Genomic DNA, 9,410 nt, shown 5'->3' on the forward strand with positions numbered 1-9,410 from the left:
TAACAGGTTAAACAAGAATTGTATTGTGCCCCATTGCCGAAAACAGTCAGTTGTGGTTCCCCTACATAAAGGTGACCCTTCTTTCCTTCATTAACTACATTTTTGTTGCCTTATTTTCTCCCATCTTAAAAAAAAAACTTATGAAAAACACAAAAACAATCTACTGAACCTAGGCTAAATTCTCCACTGAAATTGAACCTTATCAGCCGGGTATTCCAAGTAAAATGTAAATAACTTTTCCTATGCTGCTGAGACCTCTTCTACCCCATAACATACTCCTTCTTGCACATTTGTTTCCAGCTGCAAAAGTTTCAAGGTGCATTAAGAATATGCAGGCTAATTTCTCTAAAAATCTAAAGTATAACTATAATTCTTTTTCTTTTTTTTCCATTGTTCCAAAATCCCCCCCTTTTGTTAGTAAGACTTTTTATCACTGATTTTTTCCCCAATTTTAGCTAATTTCTTAAGCTGTTACTTCCTACTTTTAATTAGTAGTTAGTTAACTATGTTTGTTACATTAATGTTTTCTGGTTTCATACTCTCAGGCAGTTTCTCTTTTTCTAGATCATCATTTTCAGAGATGAGATTTCCAGTGGCGGTGGTTGTAATGTATGCTGATTATTAACCTCATTTGAATTTGAGATTTTTTTAGTACAAGAACAGATTTGTTAAGTTACCATTAGATGTTTATTTAGTACTTGTTCCTTGAGTTTTTTCCATAGGAGACTTCTGGTTTAAAATTCGCTTTTTGCTTGGTGTTAATTTTTTGTCTCTTTGGCAATGCGGTTTCGTGCCCTGCTCTCCCTTTCCATTCTGCACTAATGGACTAAGACTTAATAAGAAACAAGTCACAAAGCCTTACATTTGTAGACACTTTATGACAAAGCGACTGCCTTGAGTTGTCACTACTGATTATTTCAACAGATACGTACTAAAAGTGTTAGTGGCTCACCAAGTAGCGCACTCAGTTTTGATAAGGGAAGATTAGAAGGTTATATGTTCTAACCTTTGACTGGGTGCTTTGATTCCTGTTCTAGTAGTGACACTGCAGTACAGTATAAGAAGATGCTGCATTCCAGAGATACCCGTCTTTTTGATGAGATATTAGACTGAATACCCATCCTTTTGAGTTGCTGGTAACTCGGGTAGATGCAAAAGATCCCATGTGACTTACACAAAGAATATGGGTTTTATTTAAAATCCACTTAAAAGCAACATGCACAGTCAGAAGAATAGTAATGAATAGGAAATAATAGTAAAAGAGAAATGAAAGAAAATTAATACTCTATTTTTAAAACAAAAATGAATAGACTCCAAAACAAACTTAAAAAGAACAGGAAACAAAAAATGGTATGAGGTTGAAAGGTTTCATATTTTTAGTTACTAAAACTTAAGAACATTTAAAACCATGAAACCATCTCACCGAAATAGGCATTAGCGATGACCCACTGCTTTGGTTCAGAAGCTTCCTATCTAACTGCTGCTTTTTACTACCTAACACTTTTCAGTAAATTTCAGCTCCTCAACCTCTCCCATTAGTCCTTCTGCAGGAAAGTATCATCCAAGGATCTATTTTGGTACCTCTTCTCTTTATCTACATGAATGAACTCCCTTTTGACTTAACCAATCTTCCTTTCCTACTTTATGCTTATGATGGTCGTATTCCTTTCCAGCCACACACTCTTCTCTCTTCTCTTGAACTCTTATCTTCAGGCTGATTTTCATGCCCTTATTCAGTGGTTCAGTGATAAACAGTTACTGCTTAACTAATGCCTTTTGGTACTAGAAAAAAAACCTCGCTGCTATCCCCAAACCTCTACAAATCCTCAATCATCTAATGACACTTTTGACAATGTTATTTTATTCAAATACCTAGGACTTTGGCTGGACCCCTTTCCAAATTTCCATGGCCATCTGGACTACACACACACACACACACACACACACACACACACACACACACACACACACACACACTAGGACCTGTAGGAGTGCCATAGATAAAGGTGTCTTACTGACTGAGTTAGAATATGGTCTCCCTCTGATTTCTGTAGCCACTGAAAGAAATGCATCCACCATTCAATCTCAAATGCAGTATGCATATTCATCACTCTATCCCCAAGTAATAAACACCACTGCAAATTGATTGAAAAAGCTGACTATGTATGAAACATCATGCTTTCTACTCCCTCTATCCTGTCTGAGGCCGTAGTCTTGTAGGTTCATTCACAGTTGTGGCAGAACTGTGAACTACTGCCAGATTTTAGCCTAATTTCTTCTTTTATTACTGCATTTTTCCATTAACAATGTTGCCTTGTAAATATCTGCATAGTCTACTGCCTTAGACAGTTGCAGAATTACAGTAGTGAGAGTATTGTGAATTTTGCTCCAAAACTGGTGCTTCAGTGCTCTTACATTTGTTTATTTTCTAGTTTTGCTGCAAGAGTCTTATCTTCTGCTTATTATTTACAGTGGATATAAAAAGTTTACACACCCCTGTTAAAATGCCAGGTTTTTGTGATATAAAAATGAGACCACAGTACATCAATTCAAAACTTTCCCACCTTTAATGTAGCCTTTACAATTCAATGAAAAACAAATCTGTTAGGGGAAAAATATAAAAAATGTACAATAAGCTGGTTGCAAAAGTGTGCATACCCTTAAACTAATACTTTTTGTTGAAGTACCTTTTGATTTAATTACAGCATTCAGTCTTCTTGGGTACACACCTGTCATCAATTAAAGAGACTCTGATTAACCCCAAATAAAGTTCAGCTGTGCTAGTAGGATTTTCCTGACATTTACTCAGTTGCCTGCTACAGCAAAAGTCATGGTTCGCAGAGAGTTTGCAAAGCATCAAAGGGATCTCATTGTTGAAAGGTATCAGTCAGTAGAAGGGTACAAAAAATTCCACAACATTGGATATCCCATGGAACAGAGTGAAGACAGTCATCAAAAAGTGGAGAAAATATGTGACACCAGTGACATTGCAAGGAAATGGATGTCCCTCCAAAACTGATGAAAAGATGAGACGAAAACTGGTCAGGGAGGCTGCCAAGAGACCTGTAGCAACACTGAAGGAGCTGCAGCAATTTCTGGCAAGTACTGGCTGTGTACTACATGTGACAACAATCTCACGTATTCTCCGTATGTCTGGACTATGGGGTAGGGTTGCAAAATGCAAGTCTTTTCTTACACAGAAAAGTATCCAGACCCAGCTAAAATTTGCAAAACAATACATAGTCTCCCAAAAGTATGTGGAAAAACGTGTTGTGGTCTGATGAGACCAAGTTTGAACTTTTTGGCCACATTTCCAAAAGGTACATTTGGCGCAAAAGCAACGCTTAGTATCACCAAAAGAACACCATCCACATGGAGAAGCATGGTAGTGGCAGTATCATGCTTTGGGGTTTCTTTTCTTCAGCTGGAACTGGGGCTTTACTCAAGGTGGAGGGGAATTATGAACAGTTCCAAATACCAGTCACCTTTGGCCCAAAACCTTCAGGAGTCTGCTAGAAAGCAGAAAATGAAGAGGAATTTCACCTTTCAACATGACAATGACCCCCAAGCATACATCCAAATCAACAAAAGAATGGCTTCACCAGAAGAAAATTAAAGTTTTGGAATGGCCCAGCCAGAGCCCAGACCTAAATCCAATAGAAAATCCGTGGGGTGACCTTAAGAGGGCTGTGCATAAGAGATGCCCTTGCAACCTGACAGATTTAGAGCACTTTTGCAAGGAAGAGTGGGCAAATATTGCCAAGTCAAGATGTGCCATGCTGATAGACTCCTACCCCAAGAAGACTGAATGCTGTAATTAAATCAAAAGGTGCTTCAACAAAATATTAGTTTAAGGGTGTGCACACTTATGCAACCAGCTTATTGTACATTTTTTATATTTTCCCCCTTACAGATTTGTTTGTTTTTCAATTGAATTGTACAGGTTATAGGCCACATTAAAGGTGGGAAAAGTTTTGAAATGATTTATTGTGGTCTCATTTTTTTTATATCACAAAAACCTGGCATTTTAACAGGGGTGTGTGTGCTTTTTATATCCACTGTACTTGCTTAAAGTTGCATTCCAGTGCATTTCTCTTCTCCTGTTCTTTGTGTGTGCCTCGTCCTCCACTGAGACATTAAGCTAAAGTTTCTGAAATTTTGACCTACCTGGGGCCATTGACCTGTAGCATAATATCGCTTGAATTTTTCCCAATCCTGCCACCCTTTTTCTTGTTATAGTTTTAAAAGGCTGCGTCTCTGGCCTCTGTCCTTTATGGTAATCTGATTTCCAAAGTCCCTCTCTCCTCTATTTTGTGCTGTTGTATGTTGTGAAAACTATTTTACTAATTTTTCCCTTCCATTCTTTTCTGTAGATCCAAAATACTGAGTGCCCACCTATCAAACTAGTATTGTTCTTGAATAAACATCCTTTACTATATATAGTCTCCTGCTCATTTTTCCAAAGCTCCCTTCTGTTTGGCATCCTTACCACAGTGAGCAGGTCCTGAATTAATCCTGTTCCATCCTTGGCAGATAAGAGATTTATTTTATTATATTGCACTTCATTTAACTGTTTTAGAGTGCTACTTTATTTTTTGCTCTATTTGTTGATTTTGTTCTTTAAGTCTTTTTAAAGACCCCTAATATTTGAAATTGCCTTGTCCAGGTAGTTTAGGTTGTTTTATGGTGGTATTACACACTCAAGCAATCTGTTTTTATATTTTTACATTGAGGACTGGGATAGTCCATCTAGTGACAGTAGGCGGTGGCCTGGTCTACCTGTGTTGGGAAACATGCAAGGAAACTATAAAGCAGGAATTTAGTTGTTTGTTATTGAATTGCACTTGAATGTACTTTTTGCTGTGCTTTTACATGAGGAAGTCCAGGATCATCCATCTTGTGGCAGAAGGTGTTTGCCTGGTCTGTCTGAGTTGGAAATCACTCCAGGAGATCTCAAAGGCAAGTCATTTATTGGTTAGAGGGCACAGCAGTCAGTTTTTAGTTTTTGCTGCTTGCTGTAAATTAGGTGCACTTGCACTGAGCTGCTCAGCAGTGACCTATACAAAACCAGACAGTTGTACAGTAAAATTTACGTATAAAACTATATTAGAACTTTAACCTGTAATAAACTGAAGCATTGCTTTGGCCAGCTAGCTTGCGCATCGAACAGCACTAATAAAATATCCTAGCACCATCTAACATCTTCCCTTAACCCTAGAAACTACCCCAGGAGACCTCGGCAAAGCTCAGTCCATAAATCATAATAGACCACTCTAATACAGGTACAGACAACATGGATAAGCAATTTCCGAACACTTCTGTAGCTAACTTGGTAGATATGGGCATCCTGAGACAATGTAGCAGTTATCTCATGATGTTCATCGTGTTTCACTGTTACAGTCATGACTGTAGGGTTCTCCCCTGCCGGCAGGCAGTCCTCGGTTGGCCAGAATCCCAAAGTCTGCGTCCGGTGTCGGCTGTTCAGCCATACTCCCTGACGTCAGAGCGCCAGGAGTACAAAGCTGACAGCCGATGCCATGTTCTCCAGTCTTTCTTGCCGTGCAGTGATAGCAGTTCGCAAGTGCCGGTCGGCTGACTCCTGACAATTTTTTCTAATCAAACTTCAGTCCGAAGACTTTCTTCTCCTACTCAAAGCTAAGTACCCCGTTGGGGAAACTTTTTTCTTGCTCCAGTCCGAGTCAGAAAAAGTTAATAATTGTATTTCATGTGGGAAGCAAATACCTCAGCAAATACCTCATAAGAATTTTCATTCTTACTGTATTCCTTGCTTAGGCCCTGACCACGACATAGCTAGTTGTTGGTTTTATGCTTGATTCAATCAACATACTATTAAACGAAGGTACGATTTTGCTTTTCATTACTTCGGTAGGCGTTTTAATTACAAAATGTCATCGGATACGGTTCCGGCTACCGGAATTCACAAACGACGCAAGGACAAAGACATGCCTCCGAGGTCCAAATCAGACGATATCGCACAAGCAGAGCCAGCTTCAGGTTCGGCCGTCGTCAGTGAGGTGCTTTTGCAGCCCCTGTCGTCGTCCATTTCGGAACCGATAGCTGAAACGGACTCCCACGAGGAGCCAACTAGGCCTTTGAATATTTCAGTTGGACCTTCGGACAATGCTCCTTCGGATGGGTCCGGAGCCGCTGTGCAGGTACCGGCTTCCGAAGGGGTTTTCAGGCCTACTCAGCTTCTTATAAAGGCAAAGTCAAAGACAAAGGCAAAGACTCCTTCCAAATCAAAGACTGCAACCCAGGCCTCTTCTGATCTGGCTCCCAAGTCTCAGAAACAGTTACTTAAGATGGCGGAGGACTTACTTACTATGATTAGGGGTTCACATCCCCCTCCAGATAAAAGGCCAAGGCAGGAAGTTTATTATGACTCCTCTGATCAGGCTTCTGTTTCTTCTTCTGACCAGGAATATTCATTCCCTCCTTATGAGGATTCTGATGCTGAGGAATCCATTCCTTCAGCTTCTCCCCCTGAGGAGTTCTCTTTTGGGGAAACTTTGCATGAAATGAGGGAACATTTCCACTGGGAAGGACAGGAGTACTCGGAATCTAAGAAAAGATTAAGGGATTTTCCTTCTTCTTCCCCAACATAGACCCCTGGCTATTCCTCCTATTTTGGATATTGTGGATGATGCTTTTTCGGAGGCTAACTTAACTCTTGACTCTTTTCCTCCAGCTCCTGTTAAGCCAGACAGATACTATAGGGTTCCTGATTCCCACCAGTTTTTATTCAAGAACCCTACTGCTGACCCTGAAACGATTTCTCAGGGTCCTAAGGGCGTTAAGGCCGCTTCTGCTAAAAACCTCATTCCCACTGAGAAGGATTCCAGATCTTTAGAAAGATGGGGCAAAAAAGTGTACACTTCTGCTACTTTATCTATTAGGGCTTTAAACTGTCAGTTTCATATGCTGAAATACCAGCAATTTCTCCTGTCTGTTTTAAAGCAAAAGCTAACTTCCATTTCCGCCTGTGCAGATGATAAGGAACTACATGTCTTATTGCATGCCACTGAACAAGTTGGGAAACATGGTTTACACTGTGGATTTGATGCCTTGGAGGCTTCTTGTAGGGCTGCTGCCTCTGGCACAGTAATTAGAAGGCATGCATGGTTAAAGGAACAAAATTTGTCAGATCAGGTTAAGGCTAAATTATTGGATGCTCCTGTTCAGCATAATGTTTTATTTGGATCTAAAGCTGAAGACGTGATTAAAAAGATGGAGGACAAGGCAAAGTCCATGCAAACAGTTAAAGATTTCTTACAAGTACAGCCACCCAGATTTAGCAGGAATTTGCCTACAAAAAGTTGGTCCTTTCCCAATTCAGACAGGCCTCAGGGGGGTAGATATAGACGCCCCCGAGGTAGGCCTCAAACGCAAGCCTCTTATAGACCAAGACAGTGGACTGCTTCCACCCCTAGGGGAGGAGAAGACAGGTTGCAAGCTTATAGAAAACAGACTCAATGACTCCCTCTGTTGGGCTGCAGGAACTTCTTGCCTGGAAGCCCCTCTTTCGGAGGAAAACTTTGTCTTTTTCATGTAAATTGGACTCGTATAACCCAAGACAAGTGGGTTCTGGATGTGGTTTCAAGAGGTTACAAATTCCATTTTCATACCCCCACCAAGGCCCAAGCGGATGGCCAGATCTTCCAAAACATCAATGGTCAGAGGCATTAAACCAGGTGGAAGCTCTCTTGGCTATGAAAGCCATAGAACTAGTTCCACTTTCAGAGATGGGACAACGTTTTTACTCAAGGCTCTTTCTAGTTCTCAGGAAGCAAAATTCATGGAGACCCATTCTGGATCTGTCAGTCTTGAACACTTTTCTAGAGATACCAAAATTCAAGATGCTTACTCTACAGCAGCTACTGTCAGTGCTGACCAAAAATGCATGGATGGTAACTTTGGATTTAAAAGAAGCATATTTACACATTCCCATCAGACAGGAACGCAGACAATACCTCAGGTTCAAGGCAGGATCGAGGCACTACCAATTCTCTGCGCTGCCCTTTGGATTGTCTACTGCACCCAGGGTCTTTACCAAGTGCCTGGCTCCAGTAGTAGCTTATTGCAGACTCAAGGGAATTCAAATTTACCCTTATCTGGACGACTGTCTTATTCAGGCAGACAGCAAGGATGTCTTACTCCAGCATCTACAGTTTGTTCAGAATCTTCTCAAGTTCCTGGAATTCACTGTAAACATAAAAAAGTCAAATTTGACACCCTCACAACAGATAATTTTTCTGGGCGCTTCTCTAAACACAACAACCCAGATACAGCTGGCTTCAACTTTCAAAACCTTGGCAACTACAACTCAGCTATCTGCAAGGAGATTCCTGCAGGCTCTGGGTTACATGGCCTCCTGCATCCTTCTCGTACCATATGCAAGACTACATATGAGGAAAATACAGTGGTACCTAAAAAGTGTATGGTCTCAGCATTGTCACAGTCTAGACATACTGATCTCCGTCCTGCCTTGTCTTCAGAAGGAATTCCTTTGGTGGTCCAAGGCATGTACTCTAAACAACGGAAAACTTTTCTGTCTGCCTCCTGCCACTCAGATTCTAACCACGGATGCTTCAGATTATGCATGGGGAGCCCATTTTCGGGGCAACTGTCTGCAGGGCCTTTGGACAAAGGATCAGAAGCACCTGCATATCAATTTAAAGGAAATGTTAGCCGTTCAGGAAGCTCTATTGGCCTTCAGGAATCTTCTACAACCAAGACAACTACTGATACGGACAGACAACACCACAGTTATGTGGTACATAAACAAGCAAGGGGGGATCTCATTCCTATCCCCTTTGCAGACTAGCTATGAATCTATGGAACACAGCTCTAGCTTGCAATCTGGACCTTCAAGCACAGTTTCTACCAGGGAAGCAAAACTTCCTGGCAGACAGTCTGAGCAGAAACCTTTCGGATCCACATGAATGGATGTTGGACTCCGAAATATTCAAGATGATTACAGCAGTCTGGGGATGTCCTCACATAGACCTCTTCGCATCCCACCTCAATCATCAACTACAAATTTTTTGCACCAGGACTTTCCACGATCAAGCTTGGAAAGTGGATGCTCTATCATTCAGTTGGAGAAACCTCTCGGGATATGCCTTTCCGCCTCTTCCTTTTCTTCCACGGGTATTACTAAAGATCAAGCAGGACAAGCCCAAGATGATAATCTTGCTGGCCCCAAATTGGCCTCGACAGTTTTGGTACCCAACACTGAAAAATCTTTTTCTAGAGCCACCCTGGATTTTACCACAGATTCCGAACCTTCCCAACACCAGGGTCAGATTCTACACTCCCATGTCAAAACTCTCAGCCTGGCGGCCTGGTTAATCAAGGGTCTTTGATTCATTCTCTACTACCCAAGCAGG

The 9,410-nt window shown here is 41.1% G+C and overlaps 1 protein-coding gene across 2 annotated transcripts in view; it reads left to right on the plus strand.

Moving 5' to 3' along the window:
* MTRF1L (mitochondrial translation release factor 1 like) overlaps window positions 1-9,410 on the plus strand; it is a 636,968-nt gene that overhangs the window by 171,848 nt on the left and 455,710 nt on the right. The window lies entirely within an intron of this gene.

This window comes from Protopterus annectens, chromosome 1.part0 (assembly GCF_019279795.1).
Source record: "Protopterus annectens isolate FY-2018-M chromosome 1.part0, PAN1.0, whole genome shotgun sequence".
Classification (NCBI taxonomy): domain Eukaryota; kingdom Metazoa; phylum Chordata; order Ceratodontiformes; family Protopteridae; genus Protopterus; species Protopterus annectens.